Genomic DNA, 19,947 nt, shown 5'->3' with positions numbered 1-19,947 from the left:
ACTTAAAGGAGCCATTTAGTCATCTGGAAAATGCAGAGCTGTGGAAAAATGCAGTTTCATGTGGTAAAAGGAGCACTCATGGTGGAATCAGAAGAACAGGTTTTGGATTTTTTGTTTTTTTTTTTTTTAATAATTTGCAGATGGAATAATTCTATCCTCAAACTGAAGATCAAGAAAAGCTCTTAAAAACAAGAATGTTCAACCAAGTATCAAGTTACTAAATGGAAATAAAAATCATGTAATAAAAATCAATTAGAAAAAAAGCGTAACAGAACTGAAGATTTATTCAAATTAGCTACCAAGGAGGCAGTTTATAAAGGAAAAACTCAGCAAAAGTGCGAAGGGTCTCTATTAAGAAAAAAAAAACCCCAAACATTAGATTCTACTTGGAGGCATAAAAAATGAAGAATGGGAAGACTTGAGATTTTAAAGATGTCATTTCTCACCAAGTTGATTTATGCAGTGTAAAAATCTCAGCTAAAAAAAAAAAAAATCACCTCAGCCAATCAAAATCGTAATTAAGTTTTTTATACTTGAAAGTAAGAGTCTAAAATTCATAGGAAAATGTCAGACCCTCATTGCCAACAAGCTCCCTCCCAAGGAACAGGCCCCAAATTTTTATTCTGGCTCTGCCACTGAATGATCTCTGAGACTTTAAGCAAGTAATATAACCTTTTGGGGGTCTTAGTTTCCTCATCTGTGAAGTGGAATAATCATATTTTCCTCCCCCAGAGACCTGTAGCAAGGATCACGTGAGACAAAGTATTTGAAAGTGTTTTATAAACTGTAAGGCACTCTTCATGTTGTAACTGTGATTTTTTAATTTTCGTACCCCCTAATGATGTTTGATAAATGCAATAATCACAATTGCTCTCATTTAGAAAAAAAACCAAACACCTTTTCTCTTATTAAACTCAGTTACATGATGATTTGTAAATACTGGTTCCTGTGGCAGGCAAGAAAAGTTAATGTGAGCCTGGGTCATGTTAACTGAACAAGATGCTTGTGCCTCCCAGTGCCCCCTTCTTCTCCATCCCTCCACCCTGAGTGTTCATTTCCCATCTGTAGAATGGAAGGTTTTGGGCTTTGTGAGTTTAAGAGAAAAACTTTGGAGTCTTTACAGATCTCAGTTTGAACGATGCCAGCATTAGCCTTGAATAACTCACTCTTTCTCTTCCTGGGTTTCAAAATCTGTCAGATGGGGATAATATCTATTTCACCAAGAAGACTTGATGATTAAATGTGATAATAAATACAAAGTGCCTGAAACATAATAAATGCCTGATAACTGGTAGCTGTTGTAATTACAATTATTATTATAGTTATTACGACTACTACCTCTAAGGGCATTTGCAGCTCTGAAAGTCTAGGATACTATGTCAGAGAAAAGCTAAAACAGGAAGAAAACAGAAGATTCCCTTAATAGGACTTGAGTTAGTATTGCAAGTGGGACATTTGTCTGGAAGACAGGCTGTGTTCACAGGGCCTTATATAACCTTGGTGACTCACAACCAGAGTTCAGCTGGGTCTTGCCTCCTCTGAAAAAAAGGCAAAGCCATACGGAGTCAGACAGAGGAAAACCTGGTTGAGCCAGGGCATCAGGTGCAGTTAATGGCCCCTCAGAGAGTCTACCCCAACTAGATTTTTAAATTCTTATAAAATGGGGGTGCCTGGGTGGCTCAGTTGGTTAAGCATCTGACTTTTGGTTTCAGCTCAGGTTGTGATCTCAGGGTCATGGGATCAAGCCCTGCATTGGGCTCGTGCTCCATGTGGATTCTGCTCAAGATTCTCTCTCTCTTCCCCTCCGCCCCTACCCACCTTGTGTGTGACCACACTCTCTCTCAAATAAATAAATAAATAAATAAAATCTTTAAAAAAATAAATTCTTGTAAAATGTATATTGAACTGAGGGGTTTTCTTTCTCTGCAAAAAAAAAAATTTTTAAGATTTTATTTTTAAGTAATCTCTACACCCAACATTAAGCTGGAACTCACAACCCTGAGATCAAGAGTTGCATTCACTACTGACTGAGCCAGCCAGGTGCCCTTCTGCAAATAATTTTTGAGGTACGTACCTTTGGCGGCCAACCCAAAGCTATAGCCCTCTCCTCCCTTGAGGGCAGAACCCTGGTATTGGTCAGAATTAGGCAACTGTGTGGCTCAGGAAAGAACGCGGCAGCCTCAGGTCAAGGGGTAGGAGGAACTTTGATCATTCTTGCCAGTGATTGGTTTAGGAATGACTATGTGACACAATTCTGGCAGATGAAATAATCTGGGGCTTCTGGAAAATTTCCCTCATTCTTAAATAAAGGACGCCCCTACACTTTTGGTGGGGCTACAAAAACAGTGTAATCGCTATGGAGGGTATTAGTCTTCAATTGTCATAGTAACAAGTTACCACGAACTTGGTGACTTATAACAACACAGATTATCCTCTTAAAGTTCTGGGGGTCAGAAATCTCACTGGGCTGAAACCAAGGTGTTAGCAGGGCCCTGCTCCTTCTGGAAGGTCCAGAGGAGATTCCGTTTCCGTGTCTTTTCCACCTTCCAGAGTTTCATTCCTTGAATTCCTTGGCATCTTCTTGAATTCCTTCCTCCATCTTCAAGGCCAGCAATCTAGCAAATCTCTCTCTGCTCTGTCTTCACATGGCCACCTCCATGATAAAACCTCCCTCTGCCTGTCTTTTATGAGGACACTTATGATTGCATTTAGGGTTTACCTGCATAAGCCAGGATACTCTCTTTATCTCAAGATTCTTAACTTAATATGTCTGCAAAATCCTGTTTGCTTTATAAAGTAACATCCACAGATTACTGGAATTAGGACCTGAATATGTGCGGGAGCCATTAGTCTTTCTACCACAGAGGGGATTTTGGCACTAATTAGCAAAATTACCTGTACATTTATTCTTTTTACCTCAGGTTTACTGAGGTATAATTTACATATAAAATTAACTCTTTATAGTGTCCAGTTCTATGAATTTTGTCAGACACCTATAGTTGTGTAATTACTACCACAGACAAGATGTACAGCAGTTCCATCAAACTCAGAAATTCCTTTGTGTTGCCCCGTAGCGGTCAAACCATCCCCTCACCTCAGTCCCTGGCAATCACTGATCTATTCTGTCCCTCTAGTATTGCCTTTTAGAGAATGTCATATAAATGGAATCATGGAATTTGTAGCTTTTTAAATCTGGCTTCCTTCTCTTAAAATAATGCATTTGAAATTCATCAACGTTGTGGTGTACCAGTAGTCTGTTCCTTTTATTGCTGGGTGGCATTTGAATGTAGAGATGTATCCCAATTTACCCATCAGGTGAAAGACACTTGAGTTGTTTCCAGTCTTTGGCAATTATGAAAAAAGCCTCTATCAATGTTCAGGTACTGACAAGTTTTGTGTGAATATAAGTTTTCATTTCTCTCGAGTAAATATATAAGAAAGGAATTGCTAGGTCATATTATATGTATATTAAACTTCATAAGGGACTGCCAAACTGTTTTTCAGAGTGGCTGTACCATTTTGTACTACCTATTAGTAATGTAGGAAAGTTCCAGTTGCTTCACATCCTCATCAGTATTCAGTATTGCATTTTCTCTCTCTTAATTTTAGTCATTCTGACAGGTGTGCAGTGATATAGCAATCCCGCTTCTAGAAATCTATCACAGAGATGCCCTGACAAAAATGCAAAAAGATGTTCAGACAAGGCTATCCATGCAGCTCTGTTTGTAATTGCAAGAGACTGGAAACAACCCAAATGCCCATCGATAGAAGACTAACTGAGGGCACCTAGTTGGCTCAGTTGGAGGAACATGCGACTCTTGATGTCAGGGTTGTTAGTTTGAGCCCCATGTTGGGGGTAGAGATTACCTAAGAATTAAAAAAAAAAAAATCTTAAAAAGAAAGAAAAGAAGACTAATTGAATAAACTATGGTACAATCCCCCAAATGGAGTATTATGGAGTTGTACCAAGGAATAAGAAAATTCTCTACGACTACCATGTGATGTCCAGGATATATTTTTAAGTAAAAAGAGAAATGTAAGAAAATCATGTATAGAGTATGTAGTCATTTAACCACAAATAAAAGAAGAAGCTATAAAAATTTAATACAACACCTATTACAGCAGAGAGAGTGATTAGAGAGGAAAGGATAAAGTAGAATCCAGACTTTAAAATAAATATACCTTGTTTTGTAGGTCTAACTTGGGAGCCATGTAAGTATTTTATATAATTACAACAAAATTAAATTTAAAAAATCCTTATAAATCGAAAGTGAAATGAAATAAAAGTGATCCTACTTGTGCATTCAGTGGATGACATAACCACACAGAATGACTTTGAGTGACTTTAAATCACTATCATTTCACTCTGTATCCCTAAAGGTATATATCCAAAGATGGAAAGACATGCATGTTATGGGATTAAAAATAAGTAGTTATGTTGGTGTCCTTGAGAACTGAGATACTTGACATAGAAATACAGATTAGGATTGGTGAGGTTGAGTGAAAACCATAGTTCTCCATTTCAATTGGAACTATCAGTATGAATATGTTATACCTTTTATCTTTAGAAAATAATATATATTTCCTTGCCATAATCACTAAAATGAATGTAAATTAGCAAAATAACACATTTTTAAGACAATCAGGGAAAGGGGACCCTTTTGCAGATTGGATGGCCCTAGGAAATGATTGTCAATATTTTCAGCTGTGATCATGATATTGTGGAGACTACGTTTTAAAAAACAATTTGTATCTTTTAGAGATATATGCTGAAATATTTACAGAAGAAATAATGCCACGTCTAGGACTTGCCTCAAGGTAATCTGAGGGGAGGGGAGAGGCATGTGAATGTGTAGGTGATTCAGGGTGACTGTGTAGTGATAGCTGTGAGACCTGGGTGATGAATAGGTTGGAGTCATTATACTACTCTTTCTATTTTTAAGTGGTTTAAAAAATTTTTTCATACTAAAAAAGGGTCACCTTGTGACCATAAGCATGCAAGCCTGAAGTCAGAAGCAACCAAATTGATAGTATTTCATTTGCGTAAATTCAAATTTGTTAAACTGGCTAATTATAAAGCTAGTTAGTGAGAAAATGAAGTAGTTTTTGACTGGTAAAAACTGAAATTGGAGTTTCTCAATGTATATACATGAGACTTTTTTGTCTGCAACTAACAGAAACCTTGGCTTAGCTTAGGCAAGATTTGGAGATTTATTTTGGGCATTCAGGGCAGTCTCATGGAATTCTAGTACAGAAATGCCGCAGAGAAACATAGTTCAAAATGCAAAGTCTGGCAGTATTCTTTCTCCATCTCGAATCTCACTGCTCTGTCTCATTGCAGACCAGCTTTCTTCATTTTCCAGTCAACACCATAGAACATATGCACATTTGTAGTGTCTGGTTTTATACATCCAAGTTCAATTACCCAGGCAGAGGCTGATTCTCCCCCCTCCCCCCGGACCCTGTTCCAAAAATTCTGGAGGAAGGGATTGACTGGTCCAGAAGCTGAGCTTGTCCTATCCAAGAGGACAGGCCTAATTCAAGGTCAGTCATGGCCAGGGTCCAAGGTGTGTGCAAAATGGCGGATCCTGTGGTTTCTGTGGTGTTTGTGTGAATGGAGGGGGTGGCAAGAACAATTCCCAGAGATGCGGGGGTGGGAAGCAACTGGGCAGACGGACGAAAGATATCTGGTTGAGTCAGGCCCGATCATGAGGTTTAGCGTGGGTACAGAGATCAGTGAGAATGACGACTTGGACAGGCCTTCCTTTGGTTGACATACAAGTGAGGAGACTTGGCTCTCTGCTGCTCCTGGGTCCTCACAGAGGCAAGCTCAAGTTCAGTGGTCAGTATGGTCCCCAAGAAGTTAGGAACCAGCCAGGCCAGAGGTGCTCAGGCCATGACCCTGAGTGGGGGCGGGGGTGGCTGTGCCAGCACTCAAGTATCCATTTAGTCCCACCTAAGAGAACCCCTGCCGCACCACCACCCAACATTTGTCCCACATTGTTCTATTTCCTACCACACCATCGGGCCTAAACAGGCCCCACCTGGTCTACTAGACAACTGTAGCCTGACAGCTGGAGCCTTCCATCTGTGCAGCTTCTAATTTCCTCCTGCCTTCTATTCTGGTTGCACAGTATTGAGAAAATCCTGATTCCCATCGATAAGTAGTTGCAAACTGAAGCAGTTTCTCCTCATCTCCCATTGCAGCATCCAGCTCAAGCCACTTTTCAATTAAACTGATCCAGAACCTGGAGTGAGAAGTAAGTAGAGATTTTTTGATTTGAGTTAAATCATTAATAATGGTCAGTGCTTGTGGATATTCCTTGTTTTTCATTAAAATCAGGACCCAAGACTTAATAAGTACAAAAGGGACCCCGAATAGAATAACGTTATCAAATTAACTCACTTGTTACGCTGTGATCCTAACGAATCACAGCGTCAGCACCACTTGATTCACAAAATTCTGGCAATGAGTCACTGAGAAAACACAAACCAAATCTACCTCACTGCCCCCTGACTCCTACCCCTGCAAGGGAACCCTGACCAACAAAGGTGGTCCACTAAGACTGCGGTCTTTAGGTAGCTAGGAGGATAAACACCATACAACAGCCAATTAATAATAATGAATGTTTGCATAGATCTAAAGTGCTTCCACATTCTTTTCTTTATTTGATCTCCAATAAGCCCATGAGTTAGGTAGGATAGATGTTATTTTATAAAGGAGGAAATGGAGTCTCAGAGAAGTGCCATAACCTGTCCAAGTTGGTTGATAGAGGAGAAAACAAGGTCCTTCGTCTTTCCTTAATCCTTCCTTCCTCCTTCTCTCCTTCCTCCCTCCTTCCCTTCCATCCATCCTTCCTTCCCCCCTCCCTTCCTCCAGCCCTTCTCTTCCCTTCTCCCTCCCTCTCTCCTTACATCTTTCTATGAGCATGTGTTAATTCCTACTATGACTCAGGCCCTAGGCTTGGAACTGGGGATCTGAAGATAAATGAGACATGGTTAGTGCTTTGAGAGAACAGAGTGGAGGAGACAGATGTCTCCAGAGCTAAAAATAGACACAATGTGGAGTCATCACAGAGGGAGGGAAGACATTTAACTGGACATTAATGGTAAGTTGCATCAGCAGGCAGAAGGAATGGAGATGGGAAGGGCACCCTGGGCAGAGGGAACAGAGAGAGTAAATGTTTGAGAAGGTAGGAAAGCACTGAGCTGGGGAGGAGGGGTGGGGAGGAGTCCTGGTGTCTAGAGAAGGAGAGCAGGTGAAGCTGGAGCTAGACCAAGGAGGGCCTTGAAGGCTGTGCTAGGAGGTTTGGAAGGTGATGGGGGCCACTGAAGTGTTTTAAGCAGGGAAATGACAGGATCACCTGTCATTTAAAGAAAGATCATTTGGCAGCGCTGGTCTGGTGGATGATCAGGGTGAAGTGAGACTGGAGGCGCTGAGAATAGTTAAGGAGCTGTTGCAACAGTTCAGACCAAAGATGATAAGGTAAGACCCGAGGCAATGGAGCTGTGGGAGGGAGAGCTATTTCACAAGAGATTTGGGAGATACAGTAACTATAAGTGGTTCCTGCCATTTTATTATTTTTATTTTTTTATTATGTTATGTTAATCCCCGTACATTACATCATTAGTTTTTGATGTAGTGTTCCATGATTCATTGTTTGCAGATAACACCCAGTGCTCCATTCAGTACTGCCCTCTTTAATACCCATCACCGGGCTAACCCATCCCCCCACCTCCTCCCCTCCAGAACCCTCAGTTTGTTTCTCAGAGTCCATAGTCTCTCATGGTTCGTCTCCCCGCTCTGATTCCGCTCCCCTTCATTCTTCCCTTCCTGCCATCTTCTTCTTCTTCTTTTTTTTTTTTTTAACATGTAATGTATTATTTGTTTCAGAGGTACAGGTCTGTGATTCCTGCCATTTTAGTTCCTTCCGAAATCATGTGTCCTTCCCATTTGTTCTTTTCAGACTATATATTTATATTTATTATGTTATCTCTTTTCAGACTATATATTTATTATGTTATTGTGTTATTTCTCAAGAATGCTTCTCCCTTTTCCTGGTTTTAGGCAGGCAGCAGTGGGTTTTTCTTCCCAGGCCCTGTCTTCCGGTGCCTGGTTCCTCAGTGAAGGTCAGGGTGAGCAATAGCCCTGCGAATGCCGGGGAACTTTCCACCCTGGTCCCCTGCGCTATTGGGCCAGGTGGGCACGTGATCGCGCTAAGCCAATCAGACCCCTTCTCCAGGGTCTTGAAATTGGGCCAAAGAAGCTAGCAGCTGCGTTCCGGAAAGGAGTTGGCAACTAGGTAGCTAGCTGTTGGTTGATGGTTCAAGTGGCTGTTCTGAGAAGGAGAAAAAGCTGATTTTTAGGGAGTGAGAATAATGAAGTATATGCTCAAAGAGAAGCAGAGACGAAAGAAGTAAAGAGGGCTGTGTGGGGTCCCTCAGTACTAAGGTACCTAATTCCTCCTGACCCTGAGGCCAGCATGTTTCTACCCTTGGGTTCCCTTTTGCTTTAGCTAGCTCCAGGCAATGTTACTGTCCCCAAAGGAACTTCAGGACTGTTGTCTACAGATGCTATTACAATGATTGAAACTTCTGGAAGTGTCTTTGCTTTTGTGCAATTTACTCTCTAAATATTTCCTTTTTTTTTGCTTATCACCGTTCTTTTTTATTTTTTAAAGATTTTATTTATTTCTTTGAGAGATAGAGATCACGGGGAGGGGCAGAGGGGGAGGGTGGGGGGAGAAAGAATCTGAAGCCTACTCCGCCCTGGAGCTCAGAGCCTGACTCAGGGCTCCATCCCACAACCATGAGATCCTCCATGACCTGAGCCAAAACCAAGAGTCAGACCCTCAACCGACTGAGCCACCCAGGCACCCTTGTTGTTTGTTTTTAGACTAAAGTTTTTATTTGAAGGATAGCATAGTAGATGCTAATTTTTAAAACACCTATTTGCAATTATTTTTTAATTCATTATTCAAAATTAAGTATAGGACAAATTGGTCAATTCTCTCCAAAACATTTGCTGAAAATTTTCCCAGTGTTGGAAGGTAATGGAGGAGTGGAGATAAATTAAGTTTAGTCTGTGGGGCGCCACTCGTGCTTGCTCTCTCTCTCTAGTGCGCGCTCTCTCTCCCTCCCCTTCTCTGAAAAAAATAAAATCTTTAAAAAATATATAAGAAAGTTTAGTCTGTATCAACCAGAGTTCACAACCTATTGTGAGTGGGTGGATGGGTGTGGAGAAAAACATACAATTAAATTGTTGTCTGAAAAATTCTAAACACAAAGCATTTATTCAATCAATATTTTTCTAGCACCCATAATGTACCAGGCACTGTGAAACATGCCAGGAAGTCAGTCCCACAGACCCTAAGTGCTAAGGGAAGTATATAAAAATAGATATGGCAGAACTGAAAAGGGTCAATTAACTGTATTCTTGAGGGATCAGGAATGGAGAAGGTAGCATTTGAACTGGGCTGAAAAGGAGAAGTAGAATATTGACAGATGGGGAAGGTAGGAAAGGGGCATTTTATGTTCAGGAACCAGCACAATAAGCAAAGGTATGGGGGTACATGGTCAAAGACATGCCTGGGGAACTGAGAGAAAATTTCTGTGACCACAGGTGGATTATGAGTTGGGAAGAGAGATAGCAGGGGACCTGGAGGGGGTCCTGGGAATAGATCACAAAGGGTCTTGAATGCTATGTATGACAGAGATATTTATCACTCACCACATATTCATTTCCTCCCCACATCTCCCGGTCTTCTTTTTTTTCCATTATTTATTTATTTGACAGAGAGAGAGAGAGCACAAGCAGGGGGAGTGGCAGGCAGAGGGAGAGGGAGAAGCAGGCTCCCTGCTCAGCAGGGATCATCATCCCAGGGCCCTGGGATCATGACCTGAGCCAAAGGCAGACGCTTAACTGACTGAGCCACCCAGGTGCCCCAACATCTCCCTGTCTTCTGGCACTTGGAGGGAACCACATGACTAGGTTTACCAGTGGGCTATAAACGGAAGTCACACATGGCAGTTCTGGGCTAAAGTATTTTTTAAAAAGCAAGTTCTGGGGTGCCTGGGTGGCTCAGTTGGTTAAGCGGCTGCCTTCGGCTCGGGTCATGATTCCCAGGGTCCTGGGATGGAGCCCCACATCGGGCTTCCTGCTCAGCGGGGAGCCTGCTTCTCCCTCTCCCTCTGCCTGCCGCTCTGCCTACTTGTGCTCTCTCTCTGTCAAATAAATAAATAGTATCTTTAAAAAATTTTTTCAAAAAGCAAGTTCTCCCTTAGCCTTCCTGCCTTGCCGCAGTAACTGGGGAGGCCACATGTTCCAAGTGGTGCGGTCCAGGATGGTGGCTTCTCAATCAGTCTAGGTTCTTGAGTGACTATATGGAGCACATTCACGGGATTTGTACCATGACAAAGAAATCAACTTTTGTTGTGTGAAGCCATTAGGATTTGGGGGTTCATTTGTTACTGCAGCAGAAGTTAGCCTATCCTGATATACCAGGCTGAGAAATTTGGAATTTACCCTAGCGGGAGAGAGTAGCCCTTAAAAGGTGATAGGCTAGTGAGTGGCATTGTCAGATCTGCCAGACCCTGCTATCCAGATCGCCCCATCCATGCGCAACCCACAGTGTCGTTACCCACTGTCCCATCTCAGGAGGATTTGAGCTCGTTCAGTTCAGCTCCCACTTTTCTTATTCTCCTTCTACCACTGAGTACAGATGACCAGAGCTTTCTTATTACCCCATCACTGAGTCCAGGGTCTCATTCTTTGCTTTGGGCTTATAGATTTTGTCCTGGAGCATGATGTAGGTATCTGTCACCTGGAGTAAGGGAGCAGGTTCATGCTGAAATCGTATGGTATGGGTGGGCAAGCATCCAGTGAGTTACCAATGCTAATGGAGTGATCCATTCAGCGGCTGCCCACACGGGAACAATGTGTGTAGGCTAGGTTGGTGTGGGCAACAGGAGGTTCTCTCTTTGGTCATAGGTGAGCGATTTGTGACAACGCCTCCGTTCTCGCCCTGCTCCTTGATGTTCGAACAACGTCCCTTGAAGCCTCCTTTGCTAGTTCCATTCACCTGCCTCAACTGAGCTTTGGATCTTCCTCCTTTTTGGTAAACTGGCCCAGATCAGCAACCAGGCCAGTGGGGAACTTGTGGCAAACTCCCCCATCACTTTCTTCCCCTCCTCCAATCCTCTGATATCCTAGTTTTGAGAAAAAATCTTTCTTTCTCCCTTTGGTCTTCTCCACAGTACTTCCTTCTTTCTCTATCCCAGTTCCTGTTCTCTAGTTCTTTAACAGAAGACTTGATGATCTATTAAATCTAGAGCCTGGATCATCAGCAATTCATACAAACAGACCAAAAAAGAAAAAGATTTCCCTCTTCTTAAGGTTCGGGAGGACTCAACATAGAAGCTGCATAATAGGTGAAAGAAAATAGTTGTAGACAAAGGGAGTCAGCTACACGCTGTCTTGGTTTTAACCCAGTCTGAGCTTTCACATCCTGCCACTCACACAAGAGCAGGATTTGGCTCCCCCTAAAACAAGTCACTAGCCCTAAATAAAGGCTTTCAACTTTACACCATTACAGGGAGCCATCTCAGCCCTGGAGGGTCTGTTCTTATTTCTTATTCTTATTTAGACCCTTTTCTTTCCTTTTCTCTCCCCCAGTTCCCAGTGCCCCAAATTCCAGTTTTCTTAGGTCAAGAATTGCTTCAAGGGGTGCCTGGGTGGCTCAGTCGTTAAGCGTCTGCCTTCGGCTCAGGTCATGATACCAGGGTGCTGGGATCGAGCCCGGCATCGGGCTCCCTGCTCGGCAGGGAGCCTGCTTCTCCCTCTCCCTCTCCCCCTGCTTGTGTTCCTGCTCTCGCTATCGCTCTCTGTCAAATAAATAAATAAAATCTTTAAAAAAAAAAAAAAAAAGAATTGCTTTGAACCAGAACTTCGGGTGAGAGGTCATCCTTTACTATCTGATGGTTTTAACCTTTCCCCTCCAGACGGGGCTCTGGGCTTTGGCTTTGCACAACCAGAAGGTCCTTAGAAGTTCCCCAACATTGAGAGCAATTTTCTGCAGGAGGTGAATTCTTCTATTATATCTTTAGTAACAAGCACACATAGCAATACTCTTGTGTCTCACAACCTGTGTTTTCTTTCTATTATTGTTACTATTTTGAATAGATGATACATTTACATGGTTTAAAAATTCAAAGGGAACAAAGGGTATATGCAGAAAAATCTCCTCTCTGCCCCATCTATCAACCACCAGAACTCTCCCGAGAGTTGATCCACGTCACCAGTTTCTTACGTATATTACAAAGTATTTTATACAAGTGCAAGCAAACACATGTATTTGTTCTCTCTCTTCCTTATTATTCTTCACACACATGCTGGTGTTCCATACATGTTGACTTGTACCTTGTTTTTTTTTTTCACTTAAAGATATAGTTTGGGAATGATATTCCAGTGAATGCATATTACATAATTTACTTAAATAATCCTCAACTGATGGACATGTAGCTGATTTCCCGTATTTTTGCTGCTATAGTCAACACTGCCCTGATAACCTTGTACATATGCCATGTTGCACATTTTTGGAGCACACCTGTTAAAAGAAATTCCTGGAGGTAGAACCACCGGCTCAAAGAGAATGATAAATATTCCAATCGCCCATCTGTGGGCTTGTGCCAATTTACACTCTCACTAGCCAGTAAGAGATTCTGTTTTCCTATGCAGTGCTGGACATGTCTTCCTAAGAAAGTCCTCTGGTGCCGTGTGGAAATTGGCTTGGAGGGAGAAGCCCTGTGAGGGAGGTGGTATGTTCTAGGTAAAGTGGGGTGGGGGGAGATTCACTCTCTGGGGGTCAGAGAAGGCCTAATGAAGGTGAGGCTCATACAGAATCAGGAGCTCACCAAGCAGAGCAAGGAAGAGCCTGGGTGGCCACACTGGCTCTTCCTGGCATTGTAATCCGAAGAGATCATTTTGGGGGTGGGGGAGAAAAAGGTTGTCTACCTGAGGATGTACCTTGTAGCCTTACCTATAAGAGAAAAGAACAGGAAACCATTTGGGGAGAGTTAAGTAATGATGGTATATGAATTCCATGGAAAAGCAAAGTAGAGGAATCATGATAACAATAATAGTAGCAGCTCTTGCTTATTAAGAGCCACTATGTGCCAGGCACTGGATTACGTATCGCACGTGCATTTTTAAAAACCCATTGAATCCTTATACCACCTCTCTGCATGAGGCACTATTATTTCCAATTTACAGATGAAAACACTGAGGATCCAAGGTGACAAGTAGCCTGCCAAAGGTGGCATGACAAGGAAGTGGCAGAGCCAGGGTTCAGTGAAGGTGTGTGACTCCAGAGCGTTCCCTCTCACCTGCTAGAGAGGCTCCTCCCATTGGCTGAACTCTCCAGAGCCCTGGGGAGGTGTCATGGGAGAGGAAGTGATTACAGTTGATTACAGGTGAGGGTGAGGAGGTTAGATGATTTTTTTCAGAAGAGATGTAAAGAATATATCACAACAGGGAAAAATGTTTGCTAAATAATCTAATGAGGGGATAAAAGCTGTGCATGTGATCGTTTAGATGTGGTGGTCAGAGCTATGTAAAAATAGAAATAACTGTGGGTGTGCTGACTTCCCATCCAGAAAATTCTAGGATGTCCTGAGTTTAAGTTTCTGATTGTTGTCAGTCCTATATTGGTTGCTGTGTTCTGACTTTAGGAAAGTTGGGGAAATATGGCTACTTTACTTGAAACTAAAGACTATGTATATATTTTTAAGATTTTATTTATTTATTTTTTAAAAGATTTTATTTATTTATTTGAAAGAGAGAGAAAGAGAACAAGTGGAGGGGAGGGGCAGAGGGAGAGAGAGAGCTGGCTCCCTGTTGATCAAGGAGCCCTACACAGGGCTCAATTCCAGGACCCCGGGATCACGACCTGAGCCCAAGGCAGATGCTTAACCAACTGAGCCAACTGAGCCACGCAGGCACCCCTATTTATTCATTTTAGAAAGGAGAGAGAGAGTGTGTGCATGCGGGGGGGGGGGCATGGAGGGGGAAGGGGGAGAGAGAGGGACAAGCAGACACTGTGCTGAGCACAGAGCCTGATCCCACCACCCTGAGATCATGACCTGAGCCGAAATCATGAGCTGGCCACTTTACCGACTGAGCCACCCAGGCGCCCCAAAACTAAAGACTATATTGAAGACATTTTAAGTAGTTACTGTATTTTTAATACCATGAGCATTTAAATATACATATATTATGGAACAAACAGTGTGATATTGGGACATAATAAGTAATATAAATTTTGGTCGTTGTTCCTGGCTTCTGGCCAGAGATCAGAAAACCTTTGTAATTTCCTAAGTGATAAAGGTGCTAAGTGCTAAGAACATCTTTTGTTCTAATATTTGTTCTTTGACCCTAGTTTCTGACACAGGGCTCCTAAATCCCTTGGAATTTCCTGGTCAATAGGAGCATCTATTGTTCTAATGAGGAGATTCTTGGTGGGCTCCTGGAGAGCTTCAGGTGGGGGCTGGTCACCAGAAAGACCAAGCCATGAGCAGAAACTTGGAACTTTCAGCCCCATTCCACCAGCCCCTGAAGGGGGGGAGAAGGACTAGAGACTGAGTTAATAATTGATCGTGCCCACATGATAAAGCCTCCATAAAAATCCCTGCACTGTGGGGTTCGGGGTGCTTACAGTTTGCTGAATATACAGAGGTGCTGAGAGGTTAGTGCCTCTGGAGGGCATGGATGTTCCTTGCTCCTTCCTCCACACTTGGCTCTATGCATGCCTTTATCTGGCTGCTCCTGAGTTGTATCCTTTACAATAAACTGGTAACCTAGTAAGTTAACCGTTTTCCTGAGTTCTGTGAGCCTTTCTAGTAAGTTATCGAACTTGAGAAGGGGGTGGTAGGAAGCTTTGGTTTATAGCCTAGAGGCCTACGCTTGCAATTGGCATCCGAAGTGGGGTAGGGACAGTTTTGTGGAACCACACCCTAACCTGTGGGTGGGCTCTGATCCTATCTCCAGATAGACAGTGTCAGAACTAAACTGAATTGTAGGACATCCAACGCAGAATTGGTCAGTGTGGGGAAAACCCCTCAGATTGGGTTTAGGAAGTGAAGTTCTGTGTGAATAGTAGAGAAGAAATAGTAGTTTCCCCTTTCTCTCTCTCTCTCTCTCTCTCACACACACACATTAGTGTTGTTACACTGGGAATAAATTTTTTTTTTTAAATATGAAACTTGGAAAAATTAAGGGGTGATATCTGATACAAATCCAGAGGGTTAAGGAAGCAGACATTTTAAGAGGGTATCTTAGCCTAACTAATTAATGTAAATTGATATCAATGTCTTACCTATTCATTAAGAGGCTACTCCAGTCATTGGATTTCTGTGGTGATTGTTTTTATAAAGGTTAGCCTTGACTGACTCCATTATGATTTTTTTTCCAATGGTACCAGTGAACAGAATCAAGAGAGGAGGCTTATATTTATTTCAAACAGTGAAAGTAACAGCTCTCAATTGGTTGTTTCAGAAAGGTTGTTTGGAATTCCTTTATTTGATCATTTGTTCATCCTGCCTTCATGTTAGTCTTTTTAACTCATTTCACTCACTCATTCATTCCACATTTACTAACCTGTCATGTGCCAAGTTCTGTGCTGGGCACAAAGAGCAAATGGCCAACAAGACTTGGTCCCTGCCCATGAGGGGTTCGCTGGTAGAGCTAGAAATATAAACAGATGATTCTAACACAGTGATAAGTGCCATTTCACTTCAATCCAGTAAGTGTGTATTGAGGGTCTCTTTGTCCAGGTTGCTGTCCTGGGTACTTTCATAGGCAAGAAGAGAAATGAGCTATCTAGCCCTGTGCTCAAGGAGCTCACCATCTAGTGGGGGAGACAGTAAACTAACTGGTAATTACACCATTAAAAATAACCATCATTTATAAGGAGATTAAGCAGTGTTCTGGGATGTAGAATAGCAGGGCAGATTTTTCCAGTCTCTGATGGACACATCACAGGGGACTGTGGGAGCAGGGAGGGTCAGCTAATATGATATGGCCCAGAGCCAGTCAGGGAAGGCTTTGCCAAGGAGGTTCCCCCCAAACTGAGTCTGCACATGTAGGGAACAATTAAACAGTGGGGAATGTCGAGATGGGCAATCCCAAGAAAGAGAACTGGGACACAAAGTCCTGGAGGTGTCAAGGTGACAGAAAGTAGGATCCACTCACTGGGAGATCAGCAGGTGATTAGGTGGCAGAGGTGGGAGGGGACGAGATGAAGCTGGAGAGACAAAGTAAGGCCAGATCATGCGTGGCCGCCACTGCCAGGCTAAAGAAGCTGGGTATTTGTCTGGATGGTGATAAAATGTAAAGCTTACCAAGCCATGGCCCTTGGCACATAAGATTCCTGTAGCTTTTCATGGGTTCCATAAAACCAAACCAATTGTATTTTATGCCATGATTCCGTTGTATACTTTAAAAGAGGTGTCATAAATTGCTTGCTGAAGATTTACCTATTTTTCTTTTTTCATTTCTAGAGAAAGAGGAATTTAAAAGTCCTCTTGGGGTAATTCACCTTTAGCTGCCTGAAGGTTGCTCCCTCATCCTTGAAGGGGGACATGTAGGGCATTTGGAGACACAAAAAGAGGAAAGTTGGTAGTCCCTAAGGGCGGGTCTGCAGACAAACTGTGATATGGAGCCTCTGGCTGGCCAGGACCTTGCAGGATGGCTGTGGGAGAAGCTTGAGCGTGCGTCTAGGCTAAGCAGTGAGGCAGCTGGACAGCTCACGGAGGCCCCTGGCACCTGCCCAGGGACCTGGATCTGCCAGGTCATCTGTCTGAGGTTGCGGTAAAATGGCAAAACTGTGCACCAGGGAGCAAGCAGAACTCCAGATTGCTGCTTGCTGAGGGTGTGGGCTGACCCTCTCCCTGCTGGGGTGCTTCAGCCTTGGGGTTTGGGAACATTCGGGAAGAGAGAAAAACTCCACCGGGGAAACACTGAGCTTCTTGTTAATCAGGCATTGGGTTACTCAAGTCTGTGCCTTTGATTTGAAAAACAAAGAAGTGAAACGATTGCATTTGCGCTGTGCATTCGTAGAAATTGCAGATGTGAGATAAAGAGAAGCTAGAGTGACTTGACCTAAAGTCTAACTTTGTGATGGACAGTTTACTAGATCTTAGGAGACAAATGCCCCCTGGCTCTCCTTGGGGCCAGTGCAGCAGAAGCAGGGGCTGAAAAATCCCCAGTTTTGTGAGCCAGGTCTGACCCCTCCTGGGGGGTGGTTGCTTCTACCTTCCCAGTTTGCAGATGGGATCATGGAGGCCCAGATGAGTGAGTGACTTGCCCTGGATCATTCTGCAAGAAAGAGGCGGGACAGGGAGTGAACTCAGGTGTCCGAATTCCCCAGGCAAGGCTCTCTGGACTCCAGCAAAGGGCTGCTAGTGCAGTAGTGGTGGTAAGAAAGGAGAAGAGAGGGAGGAAGAGCAGGCCCTGGGGAGAAAAAGAGAAGCACAACAAAATAGGGAGAAGAGAAAGGAGGAGGGGCAGAGTGGAGGACCCAGACCAAACTTCGACTAAAACTTAATCCAATCAGCTATTATGGGTGGTTTTTAGTTTGTTTTTTTTTTTTTTTTTTGTTTTTTTTTTTTTTTCACAAGAAGGTAATGCTTTGCTGTCCTGACTGTGTTTTTCTACTACAACTTGCAGCCGGAGATGCAGCAAAAGATTTAAAAAAAAAAAAAAAAAGAAGAAGCCCATTGTTCCGTGTTGTGATAATATAACTCTCTGTAAATGGTGCAGTCCAGGGGACAAAGTGCTGCCCCCTCCCACCCCACTGGTGACCTGCGGGGACAGCTGAATGCCTTCTGGTCCGCTGAGCCCAGAAGAGTGGGGCTGGGCTTTCAGAAACAGCTGGGCTGATTCATCTAGAACAAAAGCCAGCTCTTCTGCTAAATCCCTGGCAGGCCCAGGCTGTGGGGCCAGTGGGCCCCTGTCCCCTTCCGTGGAAACTTCTTCTTGAGCTGGCTCCAACAGTGTCAGTCTCCTGCGTGAGAGCCTCTGACGGCTTCCCAGTGCCCCATCCCTTCAGCTTGGCCCGCTGTCAGTCCCACCCGGGAGACTGGCTTTGAAGTGAAACCTCAGTTCTCATCCTACCTCTGCCATTTCTCAGCTGTGCGACGTAAACAAGTAACTTCACCTCTCTGAGCCTCAATCTCCCCATCTCCGAACTGGGAGGGAGCATAGTTTCAATCTGAGGAATTTTCAATCAGTTTCAAAGGAGGGAATGCCTGGAGCAGGCACCTATGAATGCTGCTGTCTTCTTGCTGCCTGGTTTCATCTTCTAGAACTCAGATCATGTACCGTGTATTCCAGACATGCTAGCACGTGCTAACTCATGTTGAGCACCTCCGTGCCTTTTGACTATGGGGTTCCCCTAATGAGACCAGCTACTGTTTACAGAGCCCTTTCAGTGCAGCAAATGGTGGACATGGATAATTTCATTTCCATTTTTCCACAACTCTTGGAGGTGGACACAGTTATCAGACGAAGAAGCTGAGGCCCAGGGAGGTGTCCTTTAAGGCCTGGCTCATCTCCTTATTTGTAGTCTTCTTGGACCCTGTCTGTGTCCCCCAGCCTCCTTCCAACCCCACCCGAGCTTCCTCTGTTATGGTTCCTATAATACCTTATTGTAATTGTCTGTGTCCTTGGCCACAGGCCCTGCAAGGGTTGAGTCTATGGCTGATTCATCTCTATGCCCTTAGCCGTAAGCGCAAGGCTTGGCACATAACTCACACTCAGAAGAGCAGTAAGTAAATAATAAGTAAGGAAAAAACACAGAACATGAACTTCTGCCTCAAAGATTTTTTTGGGGGGGTGTGTGTGTGTATGTATGTAAAGGGTTTTATGAATTACTTATTTCTCAAGCACAGCAGTTTATAATCTTTCTTAAAATAGATCTACATTTCTTAAACAACTCCAGATACCTTCCATATAAATAAATAGTGAGTTGTCATAAAGCATTTATGAAGCGTTGCAGGGAAGGGCCCTAACATTATCAAGACGAAATTCAATAATTCCTGATCCTGAATGGGAGGCCTGGAAGAAGCCTCACCTTCCCCCTGACTTTCTTCACTTTGGCTGTAGAAAGAACCTGGGCTTTGGGGACACACCCGGATTCAGATTCCAGTTCTACTTACCCAGCTGTGGAAACGTAAGCAGGTTGCTTATCTTTTCTGAGCCTGTTTAATGTATTTGAAAAATTGAAGATTATACCTAACTTGGAGGTAGTTATAAGGCTTAATTGACATAATAAATTGGCATAATAAGGTGACCAGGAGGCACCCCTATAATTTGAGTTTTAATTCTTGTTATGCCACTGTCACCAGGTCAGCTGTGTGTAGCTGCGGACAGGCTGCGTTTAACAACCAGCTGTCAAAATTCCTGGAGATTTAACAGCCAGCTCTGGTGCTCTAGCACATCACTGAAGGGACTCAGACTCCTCCCCTTCTTCCAGGCTTGTCTTCCTCCAACCTCCACACCTTTGCTGATTCTGTACCCCAGCAGAAGATTCTGTCCCATTCCTTACCTCCAATCTTAACTCTTTCCAGCCTTTCAAGCCCGGCTGAGTCCTCTCGCCTAGTGACACTGTCTTCTCAGCTTGGCTCTCCCTCCCCCTTTCTCTCCATCTACAGGTTACAGTGGGAGCAGCCAGGTTTGTGTAATATGACCCTGCCTCTCTGGCTAGAGTCACTGGATAAAGGGTAGGCATCTGACCCAAGTTAGCCTGTGGCCACAGACAAAGATTCCACCTCCCTGCTGGTAAAAGCTGTTTTGTGGAAAGCAGAGATGCTTGTCTGATTTGAGGCAGCACAAGGAAGCAGATGAGCTGAGACGGGCGATGGAGTCAAAGCACTTTCCAGGTACCCTGTATG

Source organism: Callorhinus ursinus, unplaced genomic scaffold (genome assembly GCF_003265705.2).
Source record: "Callorhinus ursinus isolate GAN/ISIS: 27379988/994484 unplaced genomic scaffold, GSC_fseal_2.0 scaffold24, whole genome shotgun sequence".
Classification (NCBI taxonomy): domain Eukaryota; kingdom Metazoa; phylum Chordata; class Mammalia; order Carnivora; family Otariidae; genus Callorhinus; species Callorhinus ursinus.
This window is presented reverse-complemented; position numbering follows the sequence as displayed.